This window comes from Felis catus, chromosome A3 (genome assembly GCF_018350175.1).
Source record: "Felis catus isolate Fca126 chromosome A3, F.catus_Fca126_mat1.0, whole genome shotgun sequence".
Taxonomy (NCBI): Eukaryota; Metazoa; Chordata; class Mammalia; order Carnivora; family Felidae; genus Felis; species Felis catus.
Window position 1 is genome coordinate 76,836,243 of NC_058370.1, and position 21,363 is coordinate 76,857,605.

General features: G+C 36.9%; 2 long non-coding RNA genes across 3 annotated transcripts in view; one reads left to right on the top strand and one right to left on the bottom strand.

The window, feature by feature from the left end:
- Nucleotides 1-21,363, top strand: part of LOC109498181 — a 499,178-nt gene that overhangs the window by 49,394 nt on the left and 428,421 nt on the right. The gene's annotated exons all lie outside the window — the stretch shown is intronic.
- LOC109498183 lies at nucleotides 5,357-10,525 on the bottom strand. Its single transcript, XR_002154850.3, has 2 exons — nucleotides 10,075-10,525; nucleotides 5,357-6,595 (listed from the first exon to the last, which is right to left on the bottom strand). It is a non-coding gene; the product is annotated as an uncharacterized LOC109498183 (long non-coding RNA).

Below are 21,363 nucleotides of genomic sequence, written 5' to 3' on the forward strand. Positions count from 1 at the left end.
TCTTGTTGAAGGAAGTTTATGTGGTGCTGAAGGATGGCCCTTGAAACAACAATGACAAGTATGTGTTGATGCAGTATAAGGAAGAGCTGTCCAAAATATGGACTCTGGCTTGAGGAGTACTGAATTCTTCATAGTTAGAAGTGTTTGAACCCAGGAAGAACAACCTGGCAGGAATGTCTTAATAAGAGATGCAAGTCAGAAGCCTAGAATAAGGAGCTTATACACAGCTTGTTATCCTGTGACCCAGAAGCAGGCTATGGTCTCCAGATAGGTTTTGTCTGTCCCTTTTGGGCTTTATAATCTTGAACTAGTTGCCAACACTTAAAAGTTGGGAGAATTCACAAGATTTAGATTTCCAGCTTTTCTTGAAAAACTAGAACTGACAGTGGGATACTAACCTTTATAAATGACAAGCCTGCCAGAGGAAAGTAGCCGTTGTCCCTGGAGATGGCACATAGGATCTCCTGTTGTCACAAACCAGCACAGTCCAGTTCTCACAAGCTTGTTCCTTCCCTGTTCTCTGTAAGCACTGGACTTTCCATCTGCTGGTAGGTTTTCCTACCCTGAGATTTTCCAAATCTATGAAATTTTCAACATTATCTTTTTTTTTTGTCTCATATATTATATATTTTGACACCTTATAACCCATGGTTAAACTACCCCATGTTTTAAAAAAAATGTTAATTTATTTTTTAAATTCCAGTATGCTTGACATAGAGTGTTATAATTCACGTGTACAATAGAGTGGTTCAGCAATTCTGTACATTACTCAGTGCTCATCTTAAGTGTACTGTCAATCCCCATCACCTATTTCACCCATCCCCCTACCCGCCTCCCCCTTGACAACCACTAGTTTGTTATCTATATTTAAAAATCTGGGTTTTGTTTTATTATCTCTTTTTTTCCCTCTTTGACTGTTGTTTTGTTTCTTAAATGCCACATGTGAGTGAGATCATATGGTACTTGTCTTTGCCTGGCTGACTTATTTCGCTTAGCATTATACCCTCTAGTTCCATCCATATTATTGCAAATGGCAAGATTTCACTCGTTTTTATGGCTGTTTGAGATAGTTGTAAGAAGGTCCAAGAGAGGTGTAGGGTTTATACCATTAATGTTCTATAATGATTTTAAGTTAGTTATGTCAAAGATATTTCATACTGATAATCATCTATCTGAGTATAAACCATTAATGTTCTATAATGATTTTAAGGTAGTTATGTCAAATATATTTCATACTGATGATCATCTATCTGATTGGATGAATCCACTGTTTTGCCTATAAATATGGCTATTTTGTAAAGTATTATTATTTCCCTATGAATAGATACATGCTTTTCTTCATAAAGCATGATGCTTGAAACTATAAGGCAATAATTAATCACTATCATAAATCTTATTACAAACCTTGCAGGAATGTTTTAAACCAGATTGCAGTGATTCTGCAGAATGTGTAGATTCTAGACATCCATATTTTATAAGCACCCATGCTTAACAGCAAGAAGACCCAAACAAATATATTATTTTGTTTGGACATTTGATGTCGAGTATACTTAAAAATGTAACCAAGGAATCGAAAATGAACTTTTTTTTTAACTTTACCATGCACCTCAATAGCATCTCCTTTGTCTATCTTATTAGCAAAAACATGTTAAAAATTTACCACACTTTATCAGTGTTGTATAATTCTAGTGTTCAAGTCCTTAGATACAAAATTACCATATATATATATATATGTTTTGAAATGGAATCAGATCCCAGATGCAGTTATTTGCAAAATCTCAGGAGTTTGAGATTCTTCGGAAGAAGAAATATGTTTCTCATTACTTTTGTAAAACTTTGAAGTATATTATGTTTTAATTGTAGGAAATACACCTTTAAATACTCCTTTGTATTTATGATAGTTGTACCTGTAATCAGAATATGTTCTCATAAAGATCTACATACACATACATACATTTTGATCTAGTAGCATTTCCCCATTAAAGAGAAGAGAAATGCAAAAGATTTTTTAAACTACTTTTTTTTTTAAAGACAGGGTGTTATATACATACCATTTATAAATAAGCCCTGAAATAGCCACAAGATATATGTGGCAGACAGTTGAGTAAACATGGTCAATATTAAGACTTCCACAGTTGACTCAAGTGGGTGAAATTGATTTTTTAAACCTATAACCCATTATGAGTATGCATTTAACCTAACCAAACTCACATGGTGGCTTTTGCATTTTTGTGTAGCTTGGATTTTCTGTCTGTTGTCTAGCAGATGCTAGAATGGGGAAGTGAAGCTCTTCTTGGACAATATATATGAGACAATAGTGGAAGATAACCTTTGGTTTGTTTTCTTCCTGTTTTTAAAATTCACAGTGCTAATTTGTGCTGTCTTTATACTCAGTATGTAATGCGTTTCAGAGTTGCCTCACTTATTTTTTATGCCCACTCATGAGAAGTGTGTCGTTTTCTAGAATGGAGAAGGTAAAGCAGAGTTCCACAAGGTCTGTATTTGTCACAGTGAAAATTTGGCAGTTTATTGACTTTCCTTTTTCATTCATGGTGACTTGTCATTTTCTTTCTTTCTCGTTTCCTAATCATGGTAGCTCTTGCTTGAGAGCTTGTCTTTACAGGGGCAGTAGCAGAATGTTTGTTGAAGTTATTACCTTTTAACATAGCTGCTTAATGATGTCACAGTGGTTGTGGAGGAGAAAAGATAATTTTTTAGAACTCCTCTTCCTTAGCCAATGTACTTCATGGAATCATAGAAAGCTGGGGCTGGAGGGAATCTTCATAATCCTGTAGTTTGGCATTCACAAACTGGTAGTTCACCAGCTTTTACCTTGGCATTGCTTAATTTGACTGCCATAATGATTTTGTTTGTTTTCAAGTCTAAATCTCTTCAAATGAGGCATGTGTTTTTCAGGTTCCTGTAGACTCCAATACTGCCTAGTTTTTTGCAACCAACTTCTTGACACATTTATGCCACCCACCCAGCCTATCAAAGTATTTGTGTTTCTGACTTCAAATCTACTGAATTGAACCATATCAAATTGCCATTTTTTTTTTAGATTTAAAAGGTAGTTGAATATTAGAAATTCCATATAGTTCAGTCTTCTTATTTCAGAGGTAAAGAAGAATTTTTTTTTAATTTTTAATGTTTGTTTATTTTTGAGAGACAGAGAGAGAAAGAGCACAAGCAGGGGAGGGGCAGAGAGAGACACGCACAGAATTTGAAGCAGGCTCCAGGCTCTGAGCCCAACATGGGGCTCGAATTCACAAACCATGAGATCATGACCTGAGCCAAAGTCGGACGCTTAACTGACTGAGCCACCCAGGCACCCCAAGAAGAATAATTTTAAAGAACAAATGACTCATTTAAAATAACAGAGTTCCCAGCATCTCAAAACAGGTATATATATGTGTTTTCAGGAGTTGCTATGTAAAGGATAGTTTTACTAGATTGATAAAGCAGTTGCTCCTGGGGCTTATAATTTTTGAAGCCTTATCACTAAGTATATCTGTGTAAGAATGATTTATTCTCCTTCTTTCCCGGGAGTAGGATTTGGAGGAAAAGAAGGGGTACCACTGACAAAAGGTTAACAGAGTGAGGAGAGAAAGAGACAGAGAATGTATAGAACTGAAGGGAACATAGCAATTTATGAGAGTTGAGTGGCATTTTCCTGAAATGCTGTTGTCTCTGTTGATGTACCACTTGTTTTATGTGGATTAATAGTCATCAGAATCAATATGCTCTAAGTGATGCAAGTGAATTTTAACATTCTTTCGTTTAACAGATTCCTAGTGTGAACCATATTTAATGATCAGCCTAAAATTGGAAATAGATATTTATTGCGGGGCTCTAAGTTATGAGTTCATTTTGTAATTGAGTTGGGACAAAGATATGATTACAGTTTGTTCATTGTATGCACTATGGCTTAAATAATGCCTCTGAAATGCATGCATGTAGATGAAACTGCATCTGTGTGTCTAAGGAAAAAAATCCTGTCCTTTTTATTCCAGAGTATTGGGAAAATGGGTTCTGAGATTGATTTTGGCAGTTAATAAAAGTAAAGAGTTACAATATTGTATTGTACTCTAAAAATTAGAGAGAACAGAGCCACTTAATTATAAGTGGCTGTTTTTTCAGCTTTATATTTCTGTGCTTGTTATGAGATCAATAGGAATTATCTTCTGATTTTTCTAGTTCTAAACATGCCAAGAAAACAATACCCTAACCTGGTGTGCTAACACTAATAAATCATAATTATATTCTCAATAATAGAAGTGTACACTATTCTCAAGAATGTATACAATACTTAAGGCTACATTGTCTCAGATTCCTATGACAACCTCAGGAAATGAGCATTAGTATTCCACCCCCAACCCCCTTCTCAGATGAGGAAGTTGAGGTTTGGCAAGAGAAGGTGGCCTGCTATGAAGTTAGAGTCTGGATCCTTGTACGCTTATTCCCATGTGCTGTTCCTCTTTCACTGATGGAGATAGGAAATATCAAAGAACCCCCCACACTCAGACTCTTCAGAGCACTGACAGTTTCAATACCAGCAGAGAATCACCTGGCAAGGTTCAGAGATGGCATTGAGATTTTGACTAACAGAGGCTAACCACGTACATAGTTGAATTTGCAGCAGAGGAAAGGCTACTGTATCCTACCTTCATGGCAGATCAGAACTTACATTGTCATGCCATCCTTCTGCTTAAAAGGGTCATGGTTCTGTGCCTTTCATTATCTAGGGAAATATCACATTATTAACCAGGGGCACTGAGGGATGTATATGAGAATGGGTGGCACAATGTATATAGATGATATTTCCCAGCGGTCTTCTGGAGAGAGCCTGTTCGAATGTACTGCAGCAATTCAAGCCACATTAACAGAGAGAAACACTGTTCACTGTATCCCTTCTGTCCACAAGGGAGTAAAGCTTGTAGGGAAAGAAGTTCAATTTCTCCTTCTCTGTAGCCATAAAATGATTTTTTTTTTCATTTTGATAAGAAATATCAGTCTTTGCAATTGAGAAAATTCAGTTAGAATTATCGAAATGATTGCACTCATTGGGCAATTATATGAAGATGGCTCATTATTAAAAACCGATCTTCTGGTGTTTATCTCAAAGAGAATTTTCTATTGCCCTGTTACTAGAAGGAGAGTGGCTTTGTGACTGCTGGTAGGCTGGTAAGTGAGGGCTAAAAACTATTTTCTCATGTGACATATTCATCACCTTCGGAAAGAGAGAAGAACTGAGAAGAACTGTGTTAGGGTGGAGGAATTATGGGAGATGGCTTTCCAAATGGTTTTGTAATGAAGCTACACTAATTATATAAAGGAAATATGTTTATAATACCAATGAATAATAGAAGTCTTTATTAGGTGCTACAATTGTGTTATCAGTTTTATAAATATTTGCACCAGCAGTTAAATAGAGGGGAAAGAAGAAAGACCAACAGTAGTATACATTTCAATTACGTATATAAAATAGCCACTTAAAAATTGGTCTTTGGTTGTGATGCCACATGTCCTGCCTGGGTCATTTACCTTTTTTCTAAGTAGCTAGAAATGCGCCTAATAGATCTTATAAAGAAGAATATACCCCAAGTAAATTTATCAGGGTATTAGAGGTTGTGAGCACATCACATACTTCTGTTGTTGTTTTTTCTGGAATCATCGTTCAATCTTGGTCCATGTTAGTAGAGTACTTGTAAAGGAACAATTGTCAAAAAGGTTCTCTCTCTCTAGTTTTCTTTCCTTTGGCTCCTTGGTAACGATGAAATGACCTTGTTTGAGTGCATTCAAGTTTTTGGTACTGATGTACAGTGTAAGTGATCCATTTTGTCTGTCACAAACCAATATTCTTTGAAAGTCCTCAGTGTTTTAGGTGCAATTCAGAAAGTAACAGAGAAAGAGACTCGACCCTCAAGGAAGTTGGAATCTAAAGGCAATCTTTCCTTCAATGGTGAAATGTTCTGCCAGGTGAAGTGCCTGCTTACTCCTCTATGGAGAGAGATTGTCTTTCGCCTTGATGCAATCCAGTGAGAAGTCCCTGCCCTTACCTATTAGTTTTAGAGAACAGTGTGGGGAAGAGGAAAGTCTTCAGAACACTTTTCTAATTTCAGATAGCCATTTAACTTGTCAAAACCCAGAATTTGTTTCTTTACTTATGTTATCTTCATGTGGAAGAGCTGTGTTTGTATTCAGAAAGCAGTTTACCAACTTCTGCTATAGCCACTAACTCAGGATTTTTCAGCACAAGGTATTGCAACCAGTGAGGTAGCAGAGTTTGGGTGGGTGGGTGGACAATCTGGACTTTTTTTATTGTCCTGTTGGGCATAAATGCTCTACAGTTGGTCATTCCATAGTGCTTGGGTTTTGGCCTTGCAGACCTAATGAGGGGATGAAAGATCCATCACTTCTGTTTCAGAGTCCTGATATTTCTGTCCGTGGTCTCAGTTTTTGTCCATGGTCTCTATTTCCATGGCTCCCTATGTCCTAATACCTCTGAACTTTCACCATGCTTGTATAAGTTCAAGGAGTGTCCGCCTCATATTACAATGGAGTTTCTGAGTAACAACTTGTTTGAGAGTATTGCCTGTGACCAAGAAACACATAAGCAAAGGAAGCTTTCAATCCTCATTTCATTTTCATTGTAGCACATTAAAAAACTAATTTTGAAACTATTTTAAAATTTATATGATTTTCAGTTACAAAAAGGATCACTTTTCAACCAGACTAGTGCATGTGTGTGAGTGCGGACACACTTGTGTGCGTGCGCGCACACACACACACACACTGATATAATAATCTGGTATTCATCACAAACAGACCTTTAGTATCCTGCCATTAGTCTGTGATATTATAACTCATAAAGTACAACTCTTTATTTTTAAGTTTTATTTATTTATTTTGAGAGAGCACATGGGGGAAAGGGCAGAGAGACATGGAGAGGGAGAGAGGGAGGGAGGGAGGGAGGGAGAGAGAGAGAGAGAGAGAGAGAGAGAGAGAGAATCCCAAGGAGACTCTAATGTCAGTGCAGGGCCTGACAGGGGCTCTAACTCATGAACCGTGAGATCCTGACCTGAGCCGAAATCAAGAGTCAGATGCTTAACCTGCTGAGCCACCCAGGTGCCTAGTACAACTCTTATAGTGTGCATTCCACCAGAGTTAGAGTCTGATAGATTCTAATATTGTATTTGATGGAGGGGGCAGTAACAAGAAAGTCTTAGGGTTGCTTTATACATTGCATAATATCAACTAATAATTATTCAATACAGATGTTTTAGATTAGGTCATAATTTCAGACTGTTCCTTTTCTAAATAATAAAATGCAATAGCATTTTGCTAAGAAACTGAAAACACAAGTCTAAGCACAGACATGAATATGACATCTTTCATGTGTATGTTTTTAGCTGTATGCTTTGGTTCTTGAATATAAGCTTGTGCTGCTAAATATTAAGATGGTTCCTTTACTCTATATACTTATCCAATGATAGAAACCATGGCACTCATTTTGCAGAGATGTGTTTGTTTAACTACTGGAGGTTATCCCAGTGGCAAGTTCATCCTTATTTGATAATAATGAAACATAAGTTTTATATGTTTGCTTGAGTAAGATTGCCATCTGGTAAATAATATGTTTTGTGAGTGTTTATAACAATCATGGTTTAAGCCCAAATTGACTTATCATGATTGCTGCAAATAACACTTGAGTGTCCTAACTGGTTTGATTTTTTTTTCTTTGTTGAATTGAGAAAATGTATTTTATGAAGCTTCCTGCATTTATTTTTAAAGTATTTTGTGGGTTTTAAAGCTTGAGTTTTCAAAAGCAATAATTACAGTTGATTACTATCTCCATACAGTACTTCTGCTCTAAAGTAGAGAAAAAAGATTGTTTATACAGCATAAGTATTGTTTATATATATGTGTATATGTATGTATATAACAAAATATATGTATATATATAGATATATATATCTACATATCTCTATATCTATCTATCTATCTATCTATATAAAGTATATTTGGTTTCACCATCAACAAGGTAGAAGTTTATTCCTTTATAATTGATGAACCCTAAACATTTTCACTTTAGAATAGTATATTAACAAAGCATATCTAGCAGCCAGGAGTGTCTTGGTGTATTATTTCTCAGGCAGTAATAGCATTAGAAGCAATTGTGGAAATGGTTTCCAACCCATTATCTCTCCTTAAATTGGAGAAACTTATGATAGAAAAAGTTTTTTCCCCCCTCAGCCCAAGTGAAGCCGAGATTGCCTTTTCTCCATGTCACATGTAAAACAGCTTTTCTAGTTTCCACAGGATTAATTTTCCACATATCAGTTCAATTTGAAGACTTCAAGTGAGATTCAATGACTTGTTCTTGAAAATGTCAATTAAAATCTTTAGCTAGTTGCTTTGCATATCAAAAGGAATATAAAGAAATGGGTATTTAGGCTAGAAATTTAGATGAGCCTAGAAATGGGGTCTATAGTTGGTTAGTGATTTTTGGTTAGAAGACTAGGCATTTGATTCTTCATGCCCATCAGTTATTTTCATGCTTTTCCAAGGTCAAGGTTGTGGCATTTGGCTAGAGTTGGCTCTCTTGCTTTTGGGTGATATGATCTGGAAGGAAATAAGGGAGGCTGAGAGTATAATTAGATCAACCCAAAGCCATATTCTGCCCTTTGAAATGTTCTTTTTATATTTTCTTATATTCTGGAAGACTATCATATCTTCATTAGGAAGGTCTTCTGTACATACAGAGTATAGGTAGATACCTTCCTTGATTTCATCTTTATCCTCCCCTACTCAATCGATAATCTTTCTTTTAGGGAGTTTATTTTCACATACAGGTTCAACTTGTAGATAACTCCATGGAGTTACATGTAGATAACTCCAAATATACATTGTTGCTTCTCAGCTTTAGATCTCTGCCATACATATACCAGCACTCCTAATGATTTATCCGTAGCTTCTTAAACTGTTGTTAGAGTTCATTATCATCCCTCTTCTCCTCTTGCTTTTCCTATATTCGTGATTTCATTCATATCCATGTCTGTGGATATACTGCCTTTAAACTATGACTCTGAAATCTGCATTTCTAGTCTGAAGAGATGACCTTCCTGTATAAAATCTGTTCTTCCTCTTGTTTTGTCCGTTTCAGAGAAGAGGATTACCTCCACCCAGAAGCGAAAGCCAGAACCTGGTTGACATCCCAGATTCTTCCTGTCACCTGATCTTCCATATCTAATTGGTAAACATGGCGTGCTTTTAAGTAGCTCTCAAATCTATTCCCTCTTTTTCAGTTCTACCTCTTCTGCCTTAAATCCAGTCTTCATAATATCTTGTCTGCATACAGTAGATATTTTATAACCAGTTTCAACTTGCCAGGTAGCCTTTTCAATGTCATCCTTCAAATCCCTGCTAAAATGATCATTTAAAATGCAAATCTGAATATAACTTTCTCTATTTAATATCTATGACATTCGTGCTCACTGTTCTATCAGTAGAGACTAACACAATGATTGGCACATAATAATAATGATATTTATCTCATAGCATTGTTTTAAGAATTAGATTATTAATATAAAGCATGAATGTTAGGCATCAGTTACTGTTATTGGCACCATTGTTGCAGAAGTAATTCTAATAAAGGATTTAGCAATATCCATAAAGGAACGAGTCATTTTCAAGATAAAGTTCAAGCCTCTGCCATAGCAAAAAAGAACCACTGTGGTCTGGCTCTGGTAGCATTCCAGCATCATTTTATGCTATCTCTTTAAACCCATTTGGGCTCCAGAAATTCTGAACCTGTAGCACCTTGGAGGATGGGTCATGGTCTATTTCACCTTCACAACTTTGTATGTACCACTTTCTCTGCATAAAATGCTCTCACTTGAATGCTTTTCTGCTTAGTGTATATTTACTCATCCTGCAAGTTGCAGCCTGGGTAGCTCCTTTTCTTACACTGGGTTAGGTATCTGTCCTTCAAGTCTTATGACATCCTGGGCATAATTCAAACACAGTAGTTATCACATCGATACGATAATTTTGCTTACTTGTCTGTCTTACCTGCTTATGAACTTCTTGGTGATTGAGACTTTTTAATCTACATCTTTCACCTGGGAGAGTGGCTGCCACAAAGCAGCTATTCAGTGAATCAATGTAATTTTCCACTATAAGGTTTTAGTTCTTGGTGTTTGTTCTCCTTTGGATTTTTTTCCTCATCTTGGCGTGACTTAATTCAGATGCCATTTTAAAGATGAAGCCTGTTATGACCTATTTGAACAATCTCTTTCTCATCACACAGTGCATGATTAATATCATAGCATGTGGAGAAACATGAGCTTCAAGTGGGGTAAAGCTGCCTTTTAACTGGGAGACTTAGGGTGAGTTACTTCATCTTTGAGCCTTGATTTCTTTGTCTATATATTGTGATATCAGCACTGCCTCACAAAGTTACATGAGCCATTGCAGGTGGAGATACAGGAGGAAATATGTGGAAAGAGCCTGGTGCTGTTGGTGGTTGTAAATATTTGTACCCTGACCATAGTGTACTAATCATAGATAGTTTTCATCATTGACAATGACAATTATCTTATTTAGAAATCAGAAAAATAAAATTCATCCAGGATATTGATAATTATTTTCCCCAGGAACAAATCCACACTTTAGTAAAAATGAGAAAATCTTTGTAGTAAATAGTTATTTTTGAGATCTTTTGTTTCTAGTACTTTTAACAATCTTTCCAGGTGTGTCTTATTTACATTTCATGATTTAAGAAACTGGTGTTCAAATAGATTTAAAAATTTGCTGGGGCGCCTGGGTGGCTGAGTCAGTTGGGCGTCCGACTTCGGCTCAGGTTATGATCTCACAGTTCGTGGGATCGAGCCCCGTGTCGGGCTCTGTGCTGACAGCTCGGATCCTGGAGCCTGTTTCAGATTCTGTGTCTCCCTCTCTCTCTGCCCTTCCCCTGCTCATGTTCTGTCTCTGTCTCAAAAATAAATAAACAATGGGGTGCCTGGGTGGCTCAGTCGGTTAAGCGTCCGACTTCAGCTCAGGTCACGATCTCTTGGTCTGTGAGTCCGTGAGTTCGAGCCCCGCGTCGGGCTCTGGGCTGATGGCTCAGAGCCTGGAGCCTGCTTCCGATTCTGTGTCTCCCTCTCTCTCTGCCCCTCCCCCGTTCATGCTCTGTCTCTCTCTGTCTCAAAAATAAATAAACGTTAAAAAAAATTAAAAAATAAAAAAAATAAATAAAACATTAAAAAAAATTTTAAAAAAAATTTGCCCAACAATTGTCAATAAGCAAAAGATTTTTAAAACTGTTGGTATCTTTTGACTCAAGAATTCCACTTATGGGACTCCATCCTAAAGAAACAAAATCAGGGTACCTGGGTGGTTCAGTCGGTTAAATGTCTGACTCTTGGTTTCGGCTCAGGTCATGATCCTAGGGTCTTGAGATCAAGCCCTGAGTCAGGCTCCATGCTGGGTGTGGAGCCTACTTAGGATTCTCTCTCTCCGTCTCTCTTTCTGCCTCTACCCACCTCTATCTCTTTCTCTCTCTCAAAGGAAAAAGAAACAAAATCAAAGGTACTCAAAAAGATGTATATCTTTGTGTATTTTCATGGGCTTATTTATAATTATATAAAAATTTAAAAACATGAAGTTTCAAAAACAAGGGATTATTTAAATTTGGTATAACACATTCACAAAAGTGAAGAGTTGAATCCTTATGCATTAACACACCCCAGTATGTTTGCTTTTTAAAGTTTTTAAAATGAATATTGTGTTTTTCTAAGGATTCTTTCATTTGTAAATTTAGAAACTGAAGGTCAAAATTGCCATATATATATATATATATATATATATATATATATATATATATATAATGTGTATTTTTTTTTTTCTGTATCTGGCCTATCCAGTTTCTTGTATCCCTTGGTAACTATGATCTCATTTCTTTTTCTGGAGGTATATAAGGATGCTGCTAGTTTTTGTGTTGGAAATTTTAGGCAAACTCAAACTAGAAGTGTGAATTTCAGCACAATAAAAGCCATTATTAGAAAGGGAGTCACTTATAGTATTCCAAAACAAACCTATCATTTCTGCAGAGCCAAACAGTTTACTTAACCAATGAGGATATAAATATTTGCATATCTGATAGACTAATGCCAGCTCTAGATTTAACACAGTGCACAGCTGCTGTCGGCTGATGATTTTACTCCTGCAAACTCAAATATTAACTAAACCAAATGATAGATTTTTAGCTTCTGTTGATAGAAGTTTTACAAAGTGTCTTGAATACCTGAGATAAAAGACATTCATGTGTTTCCAAGATAAATGTAATTGTTTATAAAAACTGCCCCAAATAGTGATGTTAAAATAATGTTTGATGTTAGAGGGAAATGCATGTGAAAAGACAGTGTTAGAAAAATGATATAATGCAAAAAATTGGTTTTCAAACCACCCAGTTTTCTATAACATGGAAATAAATCCTATCTACTCACTCCAAAAGGCTCTTCAGGATTTACTATTAGAAAATGTTAACTTTCCTTATTTCTTCCATTTTTTTTTGTAGACCCAATACATCTGAAATGTGTTAAACTCTTTGATCTATAGCGAATCGAGTGTTCTTTATGTTACAGGAGATTTTAAAAACTGATTTTTCAACTTTTAAAAGTGATTGATTTTGACATAAGCGTATAAAAAATCCATCCTTTTGCCTGCTTGGCTAGCACCACCACAAGAAAAAAAAAACCCACACAAAAAAAGCCTGAGGTGAGGTCATCCTCACAGAGAAGTGGAGAGGGGAGCGCTCAGGGCAGGCGTGCTTTGCTTGGGCATCCGGAGCAGTGTGATTAAAAAGCAATTTATGCCATGTCTCCTTCACACTAATAACCATTCCAGGTGAAAGCTCTCCAGGAATAAATGTGCTATGGTAAAAAGTCGGGTCAGTTTTACATTTTCAACAACCGAACACAACAATACACATAAAAATAGTGAACATTTAGTGAATCATGTGTGAAAAGGAATGATCTGCTTTGGTGAAAGCTCCCAAGTCAGGAAGCCTGAGTTTTGCCTCATTGATCTTGGGCATTACTTAATTCTTTGTACTTTATATTCCCTTTATAAAAATATGGGGAAATTATCCTTCCCTACTTATCAGATTGACCAAAGATGTACTACTATCTCAGTAAATACTTTGAATATTTTAATATGCTGTTGAATAATACAAGACATTGGTAATAGCATGAGTTACAATAAACCACTTGATACTAGCTTTCGGAGAAGAAAGTCAGATAAAGATAATTTGGACTTAAATTTGCTTCTTAAAATAGAATGACTTTGAACCAAAACAAGTCAGTGTGGAATTGTCATAAAGTTGTCAGACAGGCTGAGGAGAAGGTTCTGATTTTGCCTCTGTCCCCTGTTAGGTGTGTCTCCTTTGGAAAGTTTTTTAAACTCTTTGTCTCAGGTTCCTGTTCTGTAAAATTTAGGCTTTGAACAGATTATATTGAAGATCCAGTTATAAAATTCTGTCTGTAGCATGAATCATAATTTATTCCCCTTTGGGAATATTTTATTTGACATTTCTTTAGATCATAAAAGCTGATTAAAAGTTTTAAGGGATATAATGCAAGAAGTTTGATCTGAGAACAATTCTAAAAAACTATGTGTGGCAGGGTGGGTGGGAAGGGCTGATAACATTATGCATAGGCAAAATTCTCATACATATTTCTGGTGGAAACTTTAAAACCCACTTTGGGAAACTGGTGGGAAAGTCGAAACATTTTTTGGATGAGCATTGATGATTAAAGATGTCAGAGTGACTTAATATAAGAAACTTGACTTAGTTGAAACTAGGCCTAAATAAGGGAGGATGGATGGGAGCTTCCCCTAACCAAATCTCGGGGAAGATTCAGAGCAATGGAAACTCTCATACAAGCTGGTTTCTTGTGAAGTTAAATTTAGACCTGCCCTATGGCCCATCAACACCAGTCCTAGATATTTACAGAAGAGAAATGAAAAGTTAAATCTACAATAAAAGACGTGATAGGAAAGTTTATATAGCAGCTTTATTCATAATAGCCCCAAGCTGAAGCAATCCAAATGCCCACGAGTAGGAGAATGGGTAATTGTGGGATATTCTTGCAGTGAAATACTAACCGATGATATAAAGGCATACTGATTCATTCAACAACATGGATAAAACTCAAAGCTATTGTGTTGACTGAAGGGAGCCTGATATGATAACATACGTTCTATTACATGAAGTTGAAGAACAGGCAAAGCTATGAGTGAATGATGATTGATTAAAAGAGACATGTGAGAATATTCTTGGGTGATGAAATGATCTATATCTTGATTAGGGTAGTGGTTATATGGATGTGTGTCTTTATCAAAACAAATCAAATTGTATTCTTAAGATCTGTGCATTTAACCATATGTAAATTTCCCCTCAATTAAAAAAAAAGGGGGGGTGGGGGAGGCTTTTATGGTAAATGGAAAAGTTGACAATGGAAGGATTAAGGACCTACCTTATAGAAAACAATAGGATGTTAGTGGTTTATGGGCAGGAAAGTAGATATTATTTACAGCAGTGATTGGAAGAGATGAATTCACTTAGTTCTCAAGTGGAGAGTGTTCTAAGTTTAGACAAAGCACCAGTCTGTAGTCATTTCTCTCTGCCCTTCATGCTGATTGGAAACAAACAGAAAAAGAAAGAATGAACCTCCTTCCTCATATTATATTATTCTACACGATTTCTGAACTTCTGGTAACACAAGCACCTCCACAAGTTTGGGAAATAGTAGACATTCCGATTCTGAAAGATTGACTTTGTTCTGTATTATTATTATAAAGACTTCCAAGTGGTACCCCAAATTCAGTTTCTATACCCTAACATTCAAGAAGAACATGAGGAATTTGTTAGATGACACAAGAGGATGAAGGTTTGACTACCAGGGAGCAGCTAGTAATTGAGATGGAGTTCCAAACCCAGGCAACCATGGGGACTAATCACCTACCCCTTCCTCATGCATATTTGAGAGCGGATGCAGAGCCCTAGGTCTTAATTTGTGAACTGAGTGTTCATGAAAGTGAATGCTGATTAGCATCAGCTCTGCTAGAATGCCTATTTTCTGAGCACCTACGCTGTTGTTGATCAGTATGTTCTGTTATTATTAGGGTGGGAAGTGGGTGGGGAAGTTCAGTTGTGACTGATGGGTCAGCTCACACATAAACAGATTTTGACTCCAGGTTATGATACATAATACATATTTCTTTCATTAATAATCAGTTCAGTAACCTGAATCAGTTTTCATATAATGTAACTTCACAAAACACAAAATCACTTTATATTCTACCTTGATTAATCTACTATAAATCAGGTGGAAAACTCCATTTTGATATAGATTAAAAAATACCTTCAACAAGTCGACTTCAGACTAGTAGATTAATTGTTTATGTAAAGGGGGAACCTGGGTGATTTATAGAGTTCTTTTGAAACACTGCATAGTATTATAAAGGAACTATTTATAAAAAAAATTTTGTAGATAGAAAGATTCAATAGCTTCCTGCTAATATGTCATTTTTTTTTCATTAAAAATGCTTTTTTTGGGGAATAGTTTTTGGCCCACTTGTTATAAGATTACAACTTAAACTGCCAATAAAATCATATTTATCTCCCAAAAATATGTAACCTGTTTATTAAAAAGGCATCTAAATCACTGTCTTCAAATATTTGAAGTCCTGTTATGTGGAAGGGGACAAGCATTATTCTAGATTGTTTTGGTGGGTAGCTTAAATGGTAGAGAAGATGGAGATTTCCAGGAAAATGAAATAATTTGTAACATTTAGAGAGTAGAAGCAGTTGAATTCCCTGAAATAGAGGTTTATCACCAAAGGGTCCATGCCTATGAGGTTAGATAATATCTCAGAACTATTGCATGGGGAATTGTGTGCTGTATGAGGAACTGAACCACAGGCCTCCACATTCCCCAGCAATTCTAAGACTATACCTACTTGATAGACATGAGTATTTTTAAGATGATACCTTCTTTAGAAACAGGTATCTGTGGAAGAGTGATTTCTAACACTGCCATAGAATGCTGGCCCGCCATTCAGAAGGGAGAATGGTTTAGTGCACTCCTTTCCTCAAACATGAGATTCTTGATAAAGTGATTGTTCATCCTTTCCTCCAGTAGCTCCAGGAACTTAGAACTTGTTGTGTGAGGTGATCCACACCTGTGTAATTCTGTATATTTCTGTATAATTCTGTATAATTCTGATTATTAATAGTTTCTCCTTACACGATGCCAGCAGCTCTCCAAGGGTTCCTTAAATCCTTTCGGGGCGAGGGGGTGGGGCTCACAGTCAAAATTATTTTCCTAATAATACTAAGATGTTATGTGCCTTTTTCCTTTTCATCCTCTCACAAGAGTACAGTGGAGTTTTTCAGTGACTACATGACATGTGACATCATAATAGGCCGATTGCAGAAACAGTTATGAGAATCCAGCTGTCTTCTATTGAACCAGACATTCAAGAGATTTGAAAAAAATGAAAAACAATGCCACTCTTCCTATTAAATATTTTTGTCTTAGGAAATAGCTGTTTTCATCCAAGATGTTATTTATGTTTACATGTAATGGGTTTGTTATTATTTTATTTTATTTTATTTTATTTTATTAAAAATTTTTTTAATGTTTATTTATTTCTGAAACAGAGAGACAGAGCACGAGTGGGGGAAGGGCAGAGAGAGAGGGAGACACAGAATCAGAAGCAGGCTCCAGGTTCTGCGCAGAACCCGACGCGGGGCTGGAACTCACCAACTGTGAGATCATGACCTGAGCCAAAGTCAGATACTCAACCGACTGAGGCACCCAGGTGCCCCTAGTTTGTTATTATTTTAAAATGAATTAATAAAGATCTTTTAAATTTCTCAGTTTTATATTTCAAATATAATTATCAACAGATATAGCCCACATAAATTAAAGCTTTTAGGTATCCTCAATATTTTTTGAGTGTAAAGGGGTCCTGACATCAAAAAGTTTGGGATCTGCATGCCAGGTCAGAGACTGCTTTCCCTCTAACTTTTACTCATGGAACCTATATCTATGTAGCATATGTTCAAAAAATATTTGATTTGAGAGAGCCTTACAAATACTTGAAGACAATGTACTAATTTCTGAGTGTCTGTTCTACAGATAATAGGCCATCAGTTCCTTTAGTTATACATAGCATATGACTTTGAGTTTCCACACTATTTGATAGCCCTTTTTTTGAATGTATTTCAGTGAGTGATGTATCATCTTAAATGCAGCTCTCAGAAATGAGCAAAATATTAGAGGTCATACTTTTAATAGTAGAATGGGACCATTATCTTTATTAATGGAACTTTGCTAGTATTCATGCTGCTTAAGATTGAATTAACATTTTTGGCAGCCATGTCATGGTTTTTGATGCACACGGAGCTTACAGCTAACAAAGAGTCTTAAATGCTTTACAGGCAAGCCACTACTTCTAGGCCACATTTTCCAAATCTTTTATGACAAAGATTTCCAAATCTTTTTGTCAGAATTCTCTTTTTAATCCAATGGAAGATTTTATTCCCTATTAAATTGAATCTGAATTATTCAACGTATTATTACAATATGCTGGGATATTTTCCAGATGGCCATTGTGCCATCATCTGATATACTAGTTTTCTCAGCTTTGAGGCATCTAAGTATTCAGTAAACACAGCATCTACATGTTGAATCAAATTACTGATGCTGGATGAAGCTAAGGGAAGAGTTCTATGGTCCATTCCTGTGGAACTTCTTTCATGTTGAAGAAAGTTTTCCCTCTGCAGATTCATCAGCACTTTTCCTAAGAGATGGCCAAGATGTCAACTATGGTTTCTATCAGTGTCCCTAGCAAGACTACTCTTATGAGCAATAGAGTTCTCCATAACTTCTGGGTGCCTCTAACTTTCCTACCACCCATCTTTCCACTTATTCTCGTCTACCCTTGTCACCCTTAATGTGTTTATTCTTTTATATAAAAAACTTATTCTCTTTGATAGAGAAAGCAAAAAAGTTGAATGGCTTTAATTTCTCTCTGTCATCAGTTATTTTATACCTTCTTCCCCAAGTAGACTTCCTAACACTTTTTGTCTTCCTTTTGCTCTAGGTATAGCTTTAAAAGACTTTGTGTTGTCATCAGGGCCTCTCACAAGTCTCCACTCACTTTGGACTTTCTACTTAGATGATACTGGAGAGTACTTTCCTCAGCATTGGTAATATACCCCCCTTTAATCTACCACATGTGCCTTTATCAAATTTGCATTGTCCGGTTGGTCTCTGGGCTGCCACATGACCTGTTGAGATACTTCTCCCAACTCTATCTTCAGAATCTCATTTTTGAAAGTCATGCCTATTGTTTTGAGCAGCTTTTGCTGTTATGAGTCACTGGCCTGAGTTCTTGCTTATCTTTCCACGTAACACTTTAAAATCACTGTTTCCAAAATCTGTGGCATCAGTATAACTACGCTCAGCTCTTTCCTGTTTTGACTTCTTGAACTCTGAAAGAACACGGTCACTTTAAAAACATCTCGTGTCCCCAAACTCCAAGTTCTTACATTTTTATGACATTTAAATGCCACATTTATTTTCAAAATTGATTTCTTGCTACCAAAAATATATTTGTCTTGTCTCTGGGATAGAATGCAAATGTTTTATTTCCATTGCATGTTTGCTGGATGTTAGTACAACTTGCCATGTGCGGAATGCCCTATATCTATATGTTGACACGATGCCAACTCTTTCAAATATAATTTGTTTCAATCAGAAAGTATTTTACTAGTATCTATGTTCCTAGAATTACGTTCAGGTAAAACTAAGAAAAATGTAAGACTTGGTCCCTGTCTTCAAATTACTTATTATATATCCTTATGAAGAAGAGGCAGAGTAGCAAAATAAATAGCAAACAAAATCAATGTGATAATGCATCAAATTGTTTAGCCACTTATTTAGCCGACTTACTGTGCATCTACTGTATACCAGATTCTTCAGTAGATGCCTGGGACACCAAGATAAGTAAGATACAGGAGTACCTTGAGGAGTACCCTCCAAGAGAGGGATGGGAATGAGGAACGCTCAGGATTATAGCACAGTGAAAGGTAGCAGAAATGCGCATATGAGGCACCATGAAGACCTAAAAGAAGAGGAGACCAGCATCATTTGTACTCCTCAGAGAACACTTCAGAGAAGAAGGGCAGGAGTTGCAATCATGGATTGGCTGTTACCAGACAGCAGGATGGAGAACAGAGCTCTTCATAAAGAGAACCAAACAAGCAAAGTGTGCAAGCACAGTAAAGTGTAGGCAATGCTGCATGGCTGAGAGTTTGCTTTGTTATATTTGGGGGCAAGGGCTACAGGTGAGTCTGAAAAACAGGGATTTAAAAGTGAGTGTTCAGGGGCGCCTGGTTAGCTCACTCAGTTGAGTGTTCAACTTTGGCTCAGGTCATGATCTCACGGTTTGTGAGTTTGAGCCTAGCATCAGGGTCTCTGCTGTCAGTGCAGAACCCGCTTGGGATCCTCTGTCCCCCTCTCTCTCTGCTCCCCCCACCTGCTCTCTCTCTCTCTCACAAATAAATAAACATTTAACATAAAATAAAATTGAGTGTTTAAACCAATGGTTTTCCATTTGTACCTCTGCAGCCCCGTAGAGACAATAAGGTAGGCCAACAAGATCTGATCTGCAGTGCACAAGGCCTCTTGTCCCCACTGCCGCCAGGACAGCTCCTCCTTTTTTTTGTTTTATCTACTGACCTTTGAGTCAAATTTTCTTGAAAGAATTGTTCTGGACCTTTTTTTTTTTTTTTTAAATGAAGCCCACTGCAGTGGACAGAGGAGAAATCCTGATAGTTTAAATAGAGGGGCAACCAGGGGTGAATAAAGGAAAGATAGGAAGCAGGAAAGCAGGGGTCACTGCATTTACATGCTCATTCCTTCAAAATGTATTTATTGCCCACTGACCATGTTTGAGGTTAGGCTAGTAAGATCCGGGACCATGAGAGTTGGAAGTACAGAGAGAGCTTTGTATTTGACAGCTTTATCACAGAAGAAGGACTTGAAGTGGTTCTTGAATGATGTGTAGATTAGGAGGTCTGAGCCTCTTTGTAATTTTCTTATTTTGATGTGATTTAAAAATTATAGAAAATTTACATTTTATTTACTTTAAAAACATCTAAATCTTACAGAGTGCCATATAGAAACATGGAAAGATCCATCCATTTTTATATTTCTGTTTCTATTATATTTCTATTTCTATAATGATGGAGATAAAGGTAATGACTATTTTGGATTACTGAGTAATCCATACTGTGAACTTTCAGAACCTGAATTCTCAAAGATAACATTACCTTCTTTTTAACCAAGATAGGCAGAGCTCTTTCCATCTCAGTCACTGAACTCTGTAGTTAATGTGAAAGACTAACCTGGTCTATGCCCTGCTTTCTGGTCCAGGTGGACAGGGAGCCCAGATAGATATTCAGGTGCCTCTAGGACCTGCATAGTCTGCTCTGTTGAGCTTGTTATTGTGTTATAAGACACCACACATCTATGACACTCTTGAAGCAACTGCAAATAAACCCGTAAGGCCAATGGAATAACTGGCATTCTCTCTAGAGATTGGGATTAAGTGAGAATTCTTGGTGGCTTACTGTGTGCCAGGCAATGTGCTCATATCATTTCTCATTATTTCAGTTAATTCTCAGAGAAAAAGGGTGAAGGGAAAACTATTATTCTTCTTACTTTATATATGAGGCAGCTGTGACTCAGAGTTGTTCTCTAACTTGCCAAGACCACAGGCAGTAGGTGGCAGAGCTGGGATTCAACCCAGGGATGGTCACACTAATACCATACTCTTAGCTACTCATGTTATACTGTCTCCTGAGGATTCAAGCCTGTGCTCAGAGCAGAGATTTGGCTAGAAACTCCTCTAGGAGAAGCTTGTGGGGACTCGACAGTGTCAAGTAGTTATCTTGGCTCCAGACTCTCACAGCCCTGTCCCTTGGGCCTGCCCTGTGACACTGCTCTATCAGTTAGGAATTGTGCTCTGCTGATAGTAACAGAGATAGGACAGTCTGGGGCCTAATAAGTTAGAAGTTTTCCTCTCATGTGAAGGAAGCCTGTAAAAGGACCGGCAGGGCAGGCAGGTGGACTTCCCAAGGGCATCAGGAGCCTGAGTTCTTTTATGTTTATGTTTTACCATCTTTAGTGCCAGTCAGTAGAAAGATGGTGACTGACTCTCCAGCTGTCATAGCCAGGCAGGCAGGAAGAAAGGGGGAGGAAAGAAAAATGGTCTCCAGCTGTC